Raw genomic sequence first — 17,904 nt, forward strand, 5'->3', positions numbered from 1 at the left:
TTCACAAGAGTATGTGCCATACTGTTTTGAATCTCAGTCTCTGAAATATACAGAGTTTATCCTGTTGTTTGATTTATTGTGACAGATGAAACAGAAGGTACTGTTTATTTCATTGGTCTCTCCATCTGAAGAAGCATCGTTAGCTACTCATTCATTTCTAAAGGTTTTAATATGATATTAAGTCTCTGTTTAGGGGAAATGTAAGTATATGTGTATGGATGGGTCCAAGCCCATGGTGAGGAAGGATATAAGATTGAAAACCTACCCATTAAGTTTCAAATAATACAGAAGCAACCTCAAATAATTGGATTTTTTACCTTCTTGAGTCCCTCAGTATGGCCGTCACACTGTAAGTAAAAGGAATTTTATTTCATTTTCCCAAGATGTATTTGAATTTTGTTCACTGCGTATGTTTCAATTAAAAGCTGCCTTACTCTATAGGGGTGAATAGGTATTGGTTGTTTTCCTTGCCCTGATCACATCTAGATTGTAAGAAGCAAAATTACAGGATCAGAAACAGGTGGACAAGGAGGGCATCCACAGAGAAAGGAGCCTGACACTCCTGTCCCCTGCCTGTCTGCCACAAAGGCATGGTGGTCCGTGTCAGTTATGGAAAAGGGTGCCACTTGGGCCTTTGTGGCAAGTGAGTTGACCACAGTGCTGGGTGTCAGAGACACAGGGCTGTGATTCTGAGAAGGATAAATAGGTAACATTGCTTCATACCAAACTCTCATTTACTGGGCATGGGGCATAGGTGAAGGCCCTGTGAGTCTGCCCAGCCATTAGACCAGTTGCTGGTGCAGGTACAAGGACAGAAGTGCAGTGAGTGGGGAAAGACACAAAGGACTACAATAAAGCAGAAAAAGCAGCTCATCACATGTTATGCACATAGCACTTTGGTTCATATGCAGTTCATATGCAGTTCATACGCAGTTTCTACTGATCTCTGGTGAAAGGTAGGCTACTGGGTTCTATTGAAGGCATCTGAAAACCTGATGGGTAGGCAAGGAATTTCGGCATGACCCTGCTTCTTACTGCATAGAATCCTTTGCACAAAATTATTCTGTTCCCTTAAAGTTTGCCTTTTGTTGGTAGGCTCACAGTATTCAGCCACCAAACCTCCTTACTGTGGCCGAAGGTTGGGACTCAGAGTGGTGGGAGGAGTGTGGGCTGTGTAGCCTTGAATGTGAGCATGGCAGTGAGAAGAAAGATAGCACGTTATGACAGGTAGACACTGAGCTGCTTGGTCTCAAGTGTCTGTTAAAGCTATCATGAGCTGAACTATTGATGTTAAACTTATTTTTAACATGCAAATATCCATCCTAAAGATCTCATTTCTAAATAAGGTCATACATTGAGGTATAAAATGTTTGGGACTTCAAGATATTTTCTTAGGGGGCAAAAGTCAGCCAAGAACACCATTTTCCAGATATTTTTCACATCCACTATCAAGGATTAGATCAAATAACTAATGTATACGCATGTATATATATATATACATGTATATATGTATATATATACACACACATATATATGACTGTGAAAAGCATGTGTAATTATTTTATAGGGTAGGGAAGATTATTTTGAATGAGCAAAATGCAATAAAGTAAAAAAACATGGATACATTTGATGTAAAAAAACTTAAAAACTTCTCTATGAAAGAGAAATTTTAGTTTCCCAAGCAAAAGTCTTTTTGTTTACAAATGAGGAAGAAAAAATCACATCATATGTGGTTTGTCACCTTTGCTGCGTGCTCTCATCCCTGGACAATGCATGTCCATGTACTTCCTTTATCCCCGTCTTGGCACATGCAGTCTGCTGCTCACTGTGTCTCTTTTAGCTGCTGTACTTTTTTTTAAAAGATGAGTTTTATTTATTTAAAAGGCAGAATTACCGAGACAAAGGCAGACACACAACTCTTAGGAGACCTGAATTCCATGTTCGCATGATCCGTTGGTTCAATCATCAAATGACCAAACAGTTAAGGTGAGGCCAGGCTGAAGCCAGGAGTCTGTAGCTACATTCTAGTCTTTCATGTGGATGCGGGTACTCAAGTATTTGGGCTGTGTTCAGTACCAGGGAGATGAGTCAGAAACGGAGCATCTGGGTCTTGAAACTGTGCCACAGTGGATGTGATCAGCACAGGCAGTGCCGTTACCAGCTATACCACAGCAGTACAAGATTTTTTTTTTCATTTTTGACTCAGATCAGTAAAACCACATAAAGCTTCTTTTATCCCCATTCTTCACCCTAAAACCCAATAATGCTGTTTATTTCTCTGTCAGTGACTTTTCTTAGTTGTCTTTCCTTAGATTTTTGTCTACTTGCAAATAAGCATTTAGTTCCAAGAACAGAACTTACACTGTCTGGTACAAATGACTTGGACAATTCTACTGTATTATCCAAACTCTTGTATGAGGAATAATTTATTTAAGAAGTTCACTTAAAATACTACTGCCAGAAGAAAGTAAGTAATTTTACATGACATTGAGAACTTGGTTATCTACCAGACTCCTAATTTCTCCTATTTCTCTTGAAATTTTGAATCGAGTGTGATGCTGAATGAAGCAGCAACTGACTTATCTAGGGACATGGCCAAGAGCCTCTCCTTCCTGTCTTGTCATCTTCCAGCTCCCTCTTGCCTGTGTTTCTGAGATGGTACCCTTTACAGCAGTGGGAGGTGGCCAGAAGGATGCCAACTGCAACAGAAGCTGGTGCCGTGCTAATACACCTCCCCGACTACAAGCTTTCTATGCCTCCTTCCTCTAGAAAGTGCTGAGTTTCAGATATTTTGTATATAGTGATGGAGATGAACAAATACAAAGGCGTGTCTGGGAGGGATCCCTTTGGAATAGTGTCTTCCTGAGTAGCTGCATTCAAATTTACTCAAAAACAAGCTATTATAAAATAATAAGAAATCAATACATTCCATTCAGGTGTACACCAAGAATATAAGACATGCAATATCCATGCTTATGAGTGAGAGTCACTGCTCCCGTGGCTAAAGTGTTGCTACACTGACTTGAAAACAGTAATTCCCGTATAGGATGCTTGTCTTCTAGGACTCTATTATTTTGACAGATTTTCTTTCTTAGTAGAGTCTGGGGTAAAAGAGTGAACATTTTCTTCCTTATTATACTAAGCTTCTTAATTTCAAGAATTGCTTTCAGCTAAGATATTCAACTAATCTAAATTGGATGATAAAACATAACACTAATTCATCTGTAATATCTTGATAACTATCTCTAATGATCGATGCAGGGGATTTAGTTTTCATTTGAGAAGCAAATCTTATACAAACTTAACTTCAGAATGTGAAACTGTGAGAGTGGTATCTAGTGTTTATGCCAAAGGCCAACATTTCCCTGAAGGGATGCAGAAAATATTCTCTTCAGTCAGTCATTGTTTCTGACCTAATCACTCATTAATTTGTAACAAAAAGATAATGAATTTATAAAAGTAAAATGGTGTGTGAAGTCTTAAGTAAATAATCTTTCACTATTTATAGTAGTATGATATGCAAAATAGCTAATAAAATATTAGTGACTATTTGTCTTTAGAAGATTTTGCTTTAGTCAAGTGAAGTATTTTAGGCTCACTTATGAAATACTTCAAAAGGAGGTGAAAGTCTATATGATTGTTTGCCTCTTAAGTTTTTACCCTGTTACTCTCAGTGAAAATCTTTTTAAAATAATGAAAAATCTCATCCCAACCAGGTCTAAATAATCATTTTGAATAAAAGTAATAATTCTTTGTGGGTGAACACATGTATTCTAATGTAATTTATTATGTTGCAGGAGTTCTAAAAAGGTAAAGAATACAGCTAAAGAGAAAACAAATCTAATCATGGAGATACATAATTGCTATTGATGGTGTTTCAAATGTTTAGAGGTTTGGTTTGGTTTAGAAACAGTGGTAAGTTGTATAGCATGTGGAAGCAGAAACTCAGTGATAGTTTAGAAAGACAAATGGTTTCAGAGATAGAGAATAACTTGGGATCTGGGACTTATTAAATAACCAAATGTAACATGTTTTCAGTTGTATAACTTGAGATATGAAAACAGTTAGCAAGGATATCTTCAATGGTTCAGTCTATATTACATTTATTGTCTTCTTAATGAGATCCTTTGCCTTCATTTTATGTGATAAAGATTCAGGCTTCACGGATGTTTACATTCTAGTAGGGTGGATGGATATAAGTACATTTTATAATGTTAAACAAAGTTAAAGATACTGCAGAAAAATCTGTAGCATCATTAATAAGATATAATGCTTTCAAGCTTAGACAAATAGAGATAACACTGATTTAAAGACTGGATGCTGTGCAGCTTATGGAATTGCTACCCGCTGACACAGTGATGTTTAGAGATAGAATAGATGGAAAATCGTGAGTTCAGACTTTTACATTTCAAGTTTGAGATTCAACCAAATGGAGAAGTGACTTTGTCAGATGCAATACAAGATTTCAGTAGGAGGGTTCTTTGTATTTTTATCCTAGAAAGAAACCTGAGACAAAGGTTCAAGTTCACCTCATTTATTTTGGAAAATAAACCCAGAAATCAATAGGAAAGAAGTGGGGAAGCAAAAGTGGAAAAGAAATATTGCAAATAAACTGTAAATGTTTTTACAAATTCATCTGATTTGCAACTCAGATGCTGAATGTTAAGCAATTCTGGCTAACTATAGGTACAGAGCAGATTAGAGCACATGCGCATGTTCAATGACAATGTGGATGTTAGCAACCTGAAGTTTTGGAAAGCATTAAAACAGTAAGACTTGGGAGTAAATTTTTAGCCTAGCAGTTCAGATGCCTATATACTCCACTGGAGTGCCTGGCTTCAGTACTCAGCTCCCACTCTGATATCAAAAACGGACAGTGGAAGGCAGCGGTAATGACTCAAGTCTAAATGTTTTTGACACCTTTCTGGGAGACCTAGGTTATGGTCCTGGCTCCTGTCTCTGACCCCAGCCTAGTCTCTGCTTATGTGGGCAGTTGGGGTATGCATCAGTAGCTAAGAGCTCTCTGTTCATCTGTCTTTGTTCCTCGTGTGTGTGTGTGTGTGTGTGTGTGTCTACCTGTATATTAAATAGTAAGTCTTGGGTGGACATGATTGTGATATGAACTTGGACTACCATTTTGGTTTTTTTCAAAACAAGAGGCATACATGGGAGTTATTAGAAATTAGAAAACTTTAAATGTTGTGAAATTACATTAGATCCACAAAGTAGATGGTAAAAAATGAAAGTAAAACAAAGGCTAACATATGTGCCACTTCTGCATTATGGGATTGAGCAGAAGACAAAAATCCTCAGAGGAGTTCATGAGGAAATCACAAGACGGGAGAAACCCTGCAAAAAGAGAATAACATGCTGGAATCAAGTGAATGGCATATATTGAAGGAGGAATGATCCATGGCATTGTATGCCACGGACAGGAGCCCTGAGAAAGCAAGGGTGATGATTTTCAGTTTGGCCACTTTATTTTAGAACTTGTAAAGAAAAGGAATGAAATGATGCAGTAGTGAGAACAGAAAGTGTATTCAGGGCCTGGTACATAGTAGGTAAATATTTGGTGACTGTACTGTAATTATGAGAATAAATGATCAATGAAGTGAGGATCCTTGTGTCAGATGCTTCAAAAATACCAAAAAAGTCCATCCTGTAGACAAGAACCATATGCCAGTACTTGCCATGCTGGCATCCCATAAATATGCTAATTCAAGTGCTGGCTGCAAGTGTTTCTAAAACCTGTACTTCTGATTCACTTCCCTGCAAATGTTCTTGAAAAAAGTGATGATGGTAGTGATCCTGCTGGCCTGCTGAGATCTCAGCTCCTGGCTTTAAGCTGGCCCAGCTCCAATTGCTACAGACGCTTGGAGACTGAGCCAGCAGGTGAATGGTCATTCCTTTGTTTTCTTCCTGTTTTTCTGTTACTCTGCAAATACATACACACAGGCAGGGAAACTTAAACACACGCGCGCACATACACGCACATACACACACACAAAGAGATAGAGAAACGGGGTGGCCTTGTTTATCCTTCAGATTCCATTATCTTATACACAATGGAGTTCACGTTGACCATTCTCTAAGACCATTGAGGAATGCTTCAGTGTGTAGTCTCACAGAGTTCAGACAAGGTGAGAAACACGAAGGTATTAGGAATGTAGGTATGAACATTGCTATAGTTTGAATATGAGTGCATTTGTAATTCATGCAGAAGTTTAAGTCCAAGTGTTCTGTTGATTACTGATGGATAGGCATTATTGAATAACGGGGATTAAGAGTGGAGTCTTGGGCCCAGCGCAGTGGCTTAGTGGCTAAAGTCCTCGCCTTGAATGCATCAGGATTGCATATGGGCGCTGGTTCTAATTCCGGCAGCTCTCCTTCCCATCCAGCTCCCTGCTTATGACCTGGGAAAGCAGTCAAGGACAGCCCAAAGCCTTAGGACGCTGCACCTGCGTGGGAGACCCAGAAGAAGTTCCTGGATCCTGGCTTTGGATCGGCATAGCATTGGCCATTGCACTCACTTGGGGCGTGCATCATTGGATGGAAGATCTTCCTCTCTGTGTCTCCTCCTCTCTGTATATCTGACTTTCCAATAAAAAATAAATAAATCTTTAACAAAAAAAGAAGAGTGGAGTCTTGGTCAAATTATGTTGCCTGGGAGGTAAACCATGGGAGTTGCCTTTAGCTCAATAGGGATTTACCCTCAGAGGGTAGTTTTCAAGAGAGGACTGGTTAGCTGAGTTCAGCTGAGCTCTTTTCTCTGCCTTTTTGACTCTCTGTTTTATTTCCCCTCCACCAAGGTTTTCCCATTCCAAACTTTCACTGTAGTCACACTCCAGGCCCACTGAATCACCTGAGCTGCTGAATTTTCATAATCATAAAATGAAATAAATCTTCTTTCCCAAGAAACTCTTCTCAGGTGTTAGATATGGCAAGAAAATCTGACTATCTAGAGGTTAGAAACGAAAGTTATTCTGGGTAGCTTACTATCAGGATAATGAGGACGGACCTCTGGTGAAGACAGTATGTGGAAATAAAAGAATAAATGAGGCAGGCATTACTAAAAACGAATGACACAAAGCCTAGGATAGTTATGCTGGACATACTGATCAGCACCTGCATGATGCCCCCCCAGTGGGTGCTGTCTTCTGCACTCATGGAGAACCAAGACACTTCACCCACCAAATCTGCACACGATACTTACCCTGCTTGGTAGAAAGACTGTCTTAGCTCTTACAGAAGCAGTGTACCTGAATCAGGAAAGCTGATCACACAGTGCAGAATCCAGGAGTGAAGGGAGATGATTGTGTCACAGAGTGTCGTGGCATTTATAATGTGGTCAGGATTGGAGCTCTCTATGAGCCTTACAGGGAAAGTGACAGTAAGTACCAGATATGATCCTGTTCTATCCTCATACTAATTCCTTCTTCGTTGTTGTTGCTTTGTTTTTTTTTTTTTGTTTCAAGTAATAAAACAAGATTAGTTGTATGAGTTGTTCTTTTTTTTTAAAGATTTATTTGCTTTTATTGGACAATCAGATATACAGAGGGGAGAGTCAGAGAGGAAGATCTTCTGTCCATTGATTCATTCCTCAAGTGGCCACAATGGCTGGAGCTGTGCTGATCTGAAGCCAGGAGCCAGGAGCCTCATCCAGATCTCCCATGCAGGCACAGGGTCCCAAAACTTTGGGCCATCCTTGACTGCTTTCCCAGGCTACAAGCATGGGAATGGGAAGCGGTGCCACCAGGATTAGAACCAGGGACCCTATGGGATCCTGGCACATGCAAGGCAAGGACCTTAGCCGCTAGGCCACTGTGCCAGGCTCAAAGAAGTTATTTTTTAAGTTACTTTTTGTGTGAATGGCCTAGGAGAAGACATACACCATCTTTGATCTATAAGATAGAAAGGGTGCAAGAGAATTTTCTTCTGATATACATATGAATGATATAAAGTATGCTTTTATAATAATAGGAATTACTTTGTAGCTGAAAATTGTTACTTATTTTATAAAGATTTATTTGATTTATTTGAAAGGCAAAGCAGCACACACACACACACACACACACACACACACACACACACAAAGGGAGAGAGAGATTTGTCATCTGCCTATTCACTCCTGAAAGGTTTTCAGCAGCCAGGGTTGAGCCAGACTGAAGCCTAGAACCAGGGCTCCAATACCTGGGCCATCTTTCACTCATTTTCCAAGCACACTGACAATAAATTGGATCGTTAGTAGAGAAGCTACAACTCCAACTTGTGTGGATATGGAAATGTTCCAGCATTGCAAGTGTGCTTGCCCCATGTTGCTTATTTGAGTAAATACCCAATAGCATCAAGTTTAGGAAAAAATGTGTTAGACCCTACAATGGACTAAATATTTTTACTGTAAAATCAGATTGTTAAAAACTTAATTTTCAAAAACGCCCTAATTTTTTCTTGTCCCATTATGATTCTTTGCTTGTTTCCCTCGATACCTCGTTTCTTTCATTATAATTGATGGGCAACCAGCTCAAAGGAAGAAGATTATGAGAGTTTCTTAAGGAGATGGAAGCTCTTTAAGAAAAATACATAGCAAAATTTGAGATAAACAAGTGAAATTAAGGGTCAGTTCTGTGACAACTGGAGGAGAAAATCCATTCAGAGCACAAGGAATATAGCAGCTTTTCCTAAGTGACATGACATTTTACACAATAACATGTAGTACTCTATGGGTCTGGGCATTGATTATCTCTCAAACCAGATTTCTTTCTGCTATGTTTTTGAAATAAATGGAATATACTGAAAATAGCTTTTATTTTTAAAACATATGCACATCTCCCATTGTAATTGCATCAAATTTTAATGAGCTGATATGAATGACCACAGTTTGGAAAAGACTAATTCATAATCTTGTGCAGCCTAGCTTGTACTACCCTACTCTTGAGATATCAAGACACATTTTAAGGAGAAGGATCGAATTACACTCAAGCAACTCCCCAAGTAGTCAGCCAAGAGATTGCACCAAAGTGAATTTTAAAAGCCTTCAAGTCCCTAGGTATTTTCAAGAAACTTCCAAGTAGCACTTTTGTGCAATGAGGATGATCTAACTGAGCATTATTTCACACCCAATTTGTTGTGCGTAGTTGATTGTACCTTCTGTGCCAATTAGATTACAAAAAGTGCTTTGTGTGCAGACTGGGAGACGTAGAAAAAAATCAGTGCAGGCTTGATTGTACTGTATGGAGTCGGAGCTTTGTGCCTCACAGGAACCTCATCACGGAAATGCATATTCTCTAAAACTTGTACTTTGAGTAGGCTTTCTGTTTTCTCAAGAGTTGGTATATCTATACTTGATTACTCTGATATGAAATATGTACTTTTAAAGAGCAGCAAATCCAGGTGTCTTTGAGTTGTTTGTTTTCATTGTTTAATTCAATGTGTACAACGAATCAATGGTGTAAAGTGCCTGTGATAGAATGCATGTTGTGCAGTAGGCAAACTGCCATTTCAGTCACAAATACCTCATACTGGAGTGCTGGGTTCTCGTCCTAGCTCATTCTGTTTCTGATCAAGCTTCCTACTGGAGTAGCTGGGAGATGATGGATTATGTGCCAAATATTTGGGTTTGTGTAACTTACCTGAGATTCCTGGGTTTGCCCTGGACCAGCCCTGATTACTTTGGATATTTAGAAAGGAAACAGTGAATTCAAGATTTCTCTCTTTTTCCCTTTCTCTCTGTGACTGTCTTTCAAATATTCTTTAAAAAAATAATAAAATGGAATATTTTTGTTAAAATGAGATATGTATGATATATTATTAATTTCTGATTGATTTTCCAATTTCTATTTATGATGATGTGGCCAGGATGTTAATTATGCTGTGTTGGTTTGGACATAATTGTATTGAATTCAAATGATAACATAGTCTAAAGCCTTAATGAGTCTGGTCAGGCTGTTGTATTAAAACATCCTACACTGACTTACTCTAAACAACAGAGATTTATTCATCACACAGTTTTGAACGCTTGGTATTCCAAGGTAAGGGCCTGGTAGATTCAGTGTCTAGTAGGGGCCAACTTCTTAGTTCATTAGTGGTCCTTTTTTGATTTGTTATCACTTGGTAAAAGGGAAAAGAGTCCTTTGTTAAAGCTCTTTTTAGAAAATTTTCATACTTATTTGAAACGCACAGGGACAGAGAAAGAGAAAGAAAGAGATGGAGCACATTTCCATCTGCTGGTTCACTCCCCGAATTCCTCAAACTTCCAGGGAATAGAATCCAGGAGCTAGAATGTCAATTGAGATCTTTCATGTGGTTGTCAGATATCTACTTAGGAGCAATTACCTTTTTTTTTCTCCCTGAAAGAAACTGTTAACAACTGGAGCTCAGTATCCAACCCAGGTGCTTCAAGGTGAGACAAAATTCTTCAACTTGTGTCTTAACTGCTTTGCTAAATGCCTGGCCACTGAATATATTTCAGTAAATCAGTGAACTGTAGGTTTTAAGTATAAAATTAAATTCTTTTCATTTTTGCAATCTGCGTAATAATTAGCACAGTGCTTTGCATAGAGTGTTAAGTACATGTTTTATTAATACATGACTTGAGATAGATGTCGTTAACTCATGTCAGAGATTTAAAAATGATGAGTTTACAAAATCTGCATACCATATGACCCAGCAATAGCACTCCTAGGAATATATCCAAAACACCTGTTTTACGACATGCATCCCTATGTTCATAGCAGCACAATCAGTAATTGCAAAAACATGGAAGCAACCGAAATGCCCATCAACAGAAGATTGGATAAGAAAGCTTTGGTTCATCTACTCCATGGAATACTACTCAGCTATTAAAAAAACAAAATGCAGTTCTTTGTGGCTAAATGGGCCCAACTGGAAACTATAATGCTAAGGGAAATGAGCGAATCCCAAAAGGTTAGATACCACATGTTTGCCTTGATTTAACTTGTAATTTTTGTTTGGTTGTTGGTTATTTTTTGAACCTGTCATTGACACTGTCTCAACCCAGACATTTCGAAGAATGGAACTTGCATTATTTTTAACATATTGTTTACCCAATACTATGTCAATTAACTCCATAATGTTGTATATTGATACTGAGGTTTTGTTGGGGCTTTTAACTGACCGGATCTTTACTCTGTTAGCCCTATCTTCAGACTAGAGAAGGTCTCCCCAAGAGGCCACTGAACTTATCTGGACAATAAGACGCTGGACTTTATGCTAGGTATGTGTATGCAAGGAACGAATCTCAACTGAACTTGAACTGTGGTTATGCAACAAGGTGGAGGAATCCACCATGGGGGGCGGGGTATGGGAGGGGTGGGGGGAATCCCCAGTGCCTATAAAACTGTATCACATAATACAATGTTAACAACAATAAAAAAAAAAGAATTATACTGTAGAAATAAAGAAAAAATGATGAGTTTAGAAAATAAGCCATGCCCTATGGCTTGCATAAGATGTAAGCTAGAGTCTTTTTTTTTTTTTTTTTAAAGATTTATTTTTATTATTTTTTTCATTGGAAAGGCGGATATACAGAGAGGAGAGACAGAGAGGAAGATCTTCCATCCGATGATTCACTCCCCAAGTGAGCGCAACGGGCCGATACTATGCCGATCCGAAGCCAGGAGCCTCTTCCGGGTCTCCCACGCGGGTGCAGGTTCCCAAAGCTTTGGGCCGTCCTCGACTGCTTTCCCAGGCCACAAGCAGGGAGCTGGAAAGGAAGCAGGGCTGCCGGGATTAGAACCGGCGCCCATATGGGATCCCGGGCGTGCAAGGCGAGGACTTAACCACTTGCGCCACCGCGCCGGGCCCTAAGCTAGAGTCTTTTTATAATTTTCAGAGTATGGTGAATCTACTTTGATATTTATATCTGTATGAAGAGTATTTATGGAGTGCAATATTTCTGCTTTGTGGTGTCATCTTTCTCTTTGCTAATTTCCAGGCTCTATAACTAGGCAGTAATTAGATATTCAGGGGCATCATTAGAAGATACTGAATTTCCCTTTATTCTCATATATTTATGATTTGATCACATTGTTTATTGAATGAGAAACCACATTTTGCTGCATTATTAATATCCTGACTTACAGTTTGTATTATGGAATGAGCCTGTGTTTTTTTTTTTTTTTTTACCTTAGTCCTATGCCAACAGCTGAAGGAAAGACTTGTCGTTTTAACAAGTAAGCAAGATATTTTATGCTTGCCTTTCAATATGGAGACAAGTATGTATATCTTATAAAGGGATCATAAAGAGATTTCAAGTTCTCAGTTGTTATGATTTCATTGTATGGAGAAAGTTAATCAGCTTTGGTTTAATACCCCTTTACCCATTATATTGACAAATAATTATTCTTTTTGGAATACAGAACAGACTTAAAGGCCCTTAAAAGTCATTTCATTTCTCTTATGTTAACAGTATTATCAAAATAAGAAGTGAAGTGAGACTTATGTGTTCTGGACATATAAAGGGTTCATGTGTTGGAAATTTGTTCCCCACTATTGTGGTAGTAAGAGGTGAGGCTTAGATTACTGAATGTGCTGCCCTCAGAATGAATTACTGTAGCTTCTGTAGGATCCTGGTGAGTTCTCATAAAGGAGTTTATATATGTCCACCATGATGCCACCTACCGAATATGTGATGTATCCAGGGTGCTGGCTTCAAAGCAGGTGGCCATGCCATTTGAACTCTCAACTCTTAAAACTGAGCTAAATAAACCTTTTTAAAACAAACAAACAAAAACAAAGTAGGTGCTGCTACTTTGCTATATTAATGGAAAATTACGTAGTACTACAAATTTAAGGGTACACATTGATGTGGTTTTGAATATAAGGTTGAATGAATGGATGAAGCCAACCAGTTCTTTATTGCTTCAAATATTAATGTTTTCCCATGAGAACACCTGAAATCCACCATACCAACAACATTAAAATGTACATTTCTCAGCTAGCTAAATTTGCCATGATTTTCAATATACCTCAAATAATCAAAAGCAAATTTATTTATTCTATCACACTAATGACTTAAGCCATTTGATCATTATTATCCATCCCACAGCTTCTGGTAGCCACAGTTCAATGTACATCTGAGTTTGAAAATGTGGAATTTTTTTATTGTTTTTTAATTATACCACTTAATGTTATATACTCTAATTTTACCTGTACTGTTGTACTTAACGTAATTTATTCACGTTTTAAGTCTAGATAGTATTATATTCTGCATACTGCGCATTTTCTTGGCTCACTCCTCTACTAATGAATAGTTAGGCTGATTCAATAATTTTGCAAGTGTGAGTAATGAATAGGGCATGCAGACATCTAGTCTACATTGAAACCTTTAGGTTGATACCTAAGTGGGATTGCCGCATCATTTGGTAGTTCCACTGTCAATTTGTAAATGAGCCACCACATAATTTTCTGTAGTGATTGCACTGATATACATTTGCACCAGCAATGTGTAGTTGTTTCTTTTTCTCTATATCCTCATTGACCTTTGCTACTTTGCATTTTCTATTTTGATACTAACCATTCAAGTGGTGTGAAACATCATCCAGCGTGTTATCATTTTGCTTTCTGAGTATGCTTGGATGGCCTTGTTTTTATCAAATTATCAAAAATTAGTCCCAGGAAAAACTGATATATTTGCTTACTCTTGCTCACTGTTCTGTCTGGAATATTAAATATAAGTTAAATAGCTAAACTGGTCTTTTTTTTTTTATCATCTTGTAACAAAGGACTTTTACTAGACCAATAGAAACAAAACCTCAGTATGAACACCATAAGTAATAATAGATGATTTCATTATAAATTTTAATCAATTCCATTAATCTTATGATTGACCTTATAATTAATGAATATATGATTGCAGCAGTCTATATGCTTCTTAATATGCATAATTCATCTACTCCTTCAAAACTTCTATGTTTCCTGTTCCATTCTAGAATTCATTCCTTTCAAGCATGCTTCCTGCCCCTTATTTTCTGTTTCCCTACTCTCACCCCTATTTTAGGAAAAAAAATTTAAAAGTTTATGAGGAAACTGAATTGTAAGATCATGCAAACTTTTATAAATATTTTGGAATACCCTGGTATCTAAATACTGAGAAGCATTGAGAAGGTCTTCAAAAAATCCAAGCCACTTTTTTTTGTAGCCTGAGTTTCATATGGTTCATTCAATATGTTACTGTCTGCAGCTGTGATAAACAAAGCTTAGCTTACATCACCTGTTGAGCATGCTCTTGTGATAGTCTCCTAAGTCGCATGAGCTTTACACAGGACAAATATGGGAGACTAGAGAGTTGATGTGTGTATTTATTTCATTTCAGTAGATGTCAATACTACTCAGGATTCGAACTTTTCTCCAATACACTGTACAGGTAAGAATCTCCTCAGAGGTTTCTTACTGTTGAATTACAGTTTCTCAATGTGGTCAAGCACCTCCATAATTTTAATCTGTAAATGAACCAGGAACAGGAAGTGAAGCTTCCTCCAAAGCTAGACTAGAATAAGTGTTTAAGAATTGAGCCAGTGAAATCATCACTTGGTGTGTGAATTATGGGTTCACACCTAATTTCTAGGCATTTTCTTGCTGTAGGTCCTCATGCAAGTCACTTAAGTTTCTTTGTTTCTTCATCTGAAAAGTAACAGTAATAATAATTAATCTTCAGAGGACTGAAGTGACGAATAAATAACCAAACTTATGTAAAACAGTTATTATCTAGAATACCTTCTGGGCTAGACATGGCTAGAGCATCACTCAGCAGGGGTGTGGCCTGGGTCTGGGTTATACTCCAGCACCCACTGGTGCTCGTGAGCGCCAGGGTGGCTGTAGAATAGGCTGGGTCTGGGTCTGGGTTTTGCCTCCTGCTGAATCACATGAGAATTGTGTCTGTGCATGGACCATGTGTGTCTGAACTGTAATACCCAATAGTAAGAACTGGAATGGATGTGGGCCAGTTGAGAAAGACCACTGTTCCTGCCAGGACAGGAGGTGGACTAAGTTGGGCTTGGCCAAGGAACCATCAGTGCGTGCGTGTGTGTGTGTGTGTGTGTGTGTGTGTGTGTGTGTGTGTGTGTGTGTGAGAACTGCCAAAGGGAGGAGAAGACCTGAGGAGACCTGATAGAGGGGCTTGGGGAACTCTGTCATGAATGTAGACCCTACGAGTGAGTGCAAGAACCAAGGAGGGAGTACCCACTGGCATAAGTGTGGTTTAAGTCTCAGGAAAGGATAGCCTGGGCTAGTTCATAAGCCCCACTGGCATATCTGAGAACCAAGACTGGGTGCAGGGCAGGCCAGTTTGGGCCACAACACTAGTCAGTTCACATTAAGGCTAGGACTGGGGGCTGGCTGGGTTGAGCTAGGCTGTAGCACCCACCAGCATGAGCCGGAATCCTGTTCATACAGGGCAGGGCCAGGTTAAACCATCCACCAACAAATGCTGAGTTGAGGTGGGCCAAGCCAGATGGTGCCCCACAGCATCCACTAGTGTATATGAGATCGGGGAAGTGGTGCAAACTTGGTAGGGAGGCAGCACAGGCTCCTGTCTTAGGCCACTATTCTCACTGGAACAGATGAGGCTGGGCAGGGTTACAGCACATGTTAGGCTGCATTTGAGCTGAGTTAGGGGAAGAGCCAGGCTGAGCTGATTATATTTACTGGTGCATGCATGAACCCGAGTAAGTGCAGAGTGGGTGGGCTTTTCTGCAGCAGCATCAGCTGGCAAGTGCTAGGACCAGGGACAAATGCTGTCAAATTAGACACTCCCCAAGTGACCCCAATGGCCAGAACTGCATTGATCCGAAGCCAGGAGGCAGGAATCTCCTCCAGGTCTCTCACGCATGTGTTGGGTCACAAAGCATTGGGCCGTCCTCGACTGCTTTCCCAGGCCACAGGTACGGAGCTGGACGGGATGCAGGGCTGCCGGGATTAGAACTTGCGCCCATATGGAATCCTGGCACGTTCAAGGCAAGGACTTTAGCCATTAGGCCACCACACTGGGCCCTGTTTCAATTTTATTTTTTCTTTCTTTTTTGTTGTCTTTTGTTTCGTATTCATTTTGCATGTTTTTTTACCCTTCTATTTTATTTTTAATTCCATGAGCTCTGGGATTTCCCTTAACTCCTCCATAAATTCCCTCCCTGGAACTGATTTCTCCAATATTATTACAATAGTATAGTAATTCATAAGCAATCATATATGTTCCGACATTGGCAGTACAGACAATGGCAGACAACCCAGCATTCTATTCTTAAGATACATCCGACAGTCTCATTGCGAGTTCTTCTTTGATTTGGACACAAAGATGCCTACTTCATTATATCTTCACATCTGGATATAAAAGTCTCTATTATGCAGTTACTATGCATTCCCTTAAATGAAAAGCCATGAAGCAATTCAACAACAGGAATAAAGTTTAAAAATTTATAACACCGTGTAGTTACATGACATGCTATGCAATGACCAAAAGAACCACTTTTGTGTGTTGATTTTCCTTACTGCGTTTCTGTTTTCATTTCATTGACTTCTGCTCTAATTTTAATTTTTTTCTTACTTTTGATTTAACTTGCTCTTCTTTTTGTAGTTTCTTAAAGTAGCAACTAATGTATTTATTTTAAATTATATAAATAGGCATTTACTGTTGTAAATATCCTTCCAGACACTGCTTTCATTGAATCCCACACATTTTGATAATTGCGTGTGTGTTTTTTAGCTTCAAATATTTATAAACTTCTCTTGAGATTCCACCTCAGGCCTGCACATTGTTTAGAAGTGTGCTGTTTGACTTACAGGAACTTTGAAGTTTTCCAACTTTCCTTCCAGGACTGATTCCTAGTTTCATGCCCTTATGGTACGAAAGGAAGCAATGTATGCTTTCTGTTTTCCTGAGTTTATTGTCTGCTATTTTGTAGTTCAGAAGGTGAGCTGTCTTGGTATATGTATCATGGGAGATTGAGAATGTGAATTCTGTTTTTACTGGATGAAGCAGTTAATAGATGTCCTTCCTATCCAGTTAATTGTGTAGTTGAGGTAAGCCATGTTCTTATTTTTGTTAATTTTTTTCAATTTCTGATGGAAGGGCTTTAATAACTTTAGCTATATGAATGGATTCATCTCTTCATCTTTGCACATTTTTGTATTCTTACATCTATTTTACATTACAATTTAATTCACAATTTAAAACTATCTAAGTATATTTAATATAAAAATAACTTATGGTAAGAAAATGATCGTAACCCATCCTTCCTGTCCCTGGTATCATACCTTGTGTCGTGTTGTCCTTCATCTGCCTTATACGTAACATATGTAGACATGTTAAACATTTATAGTAAACAGAATTAAAAGGTATGCTTTTAATACTTTGTTTCATAATGTACATTTTAATAACACTCATTTTCCATTAATTTTGAGGACTCCTTGATTTGTGCACACATAATTACATTTCAAATATTGCAATTTTTAATGCACTTTATTGGATCAATAAAGAATAAGAAAAAAGGTTTTTTTTTTTTTTAATTTTACCTTTGCTATGCATTCTCTGGTTCACTTCTTTTCTTTGCAGATCTTACATTAATGAGCTACATCATTTATCTTGTCTCTGAAAAACTTTCCATATTTTTGGCAACACAGGCTCAATGCAAATAAACTCCATGAAATTTGTAAAATCAGAAGGGTATTTCTCCTTCAGTTTTGTGAAGGAGACTTTCAGAGAATAAAAAATTCTAGTTTGAATTTTTCACTCTCATCTCTTGAAATATTTTACTCTACTTTCTTCTTGCCTGAATGGTTTCTGAGAAGTTGGATAGGAATTGATTTACTTTTCTACCTGCAAGGTAAATGTTTTTATCCCATTGCCACTTTTTAGGATTCTTTATTTATCTTTTGTTTTCTTGAATTTAA

Source organism: Ochotona curzoniae, unplaced genomic scaffold (assembly GCF_017591425.1).
Source record: "Ochotona curzoniae isolate NIBS_2020 unplaced genomic scaffold, NIBS_Ocur_1.0 contig_3432, whole genome shotgun sequence".
Lineage (NCBI taxonomy): Eukaryota > Metazoa > Chordata > Mammalia > Lagomorpha > Ochotonidae > Ochotona > Ochotona curzoniae.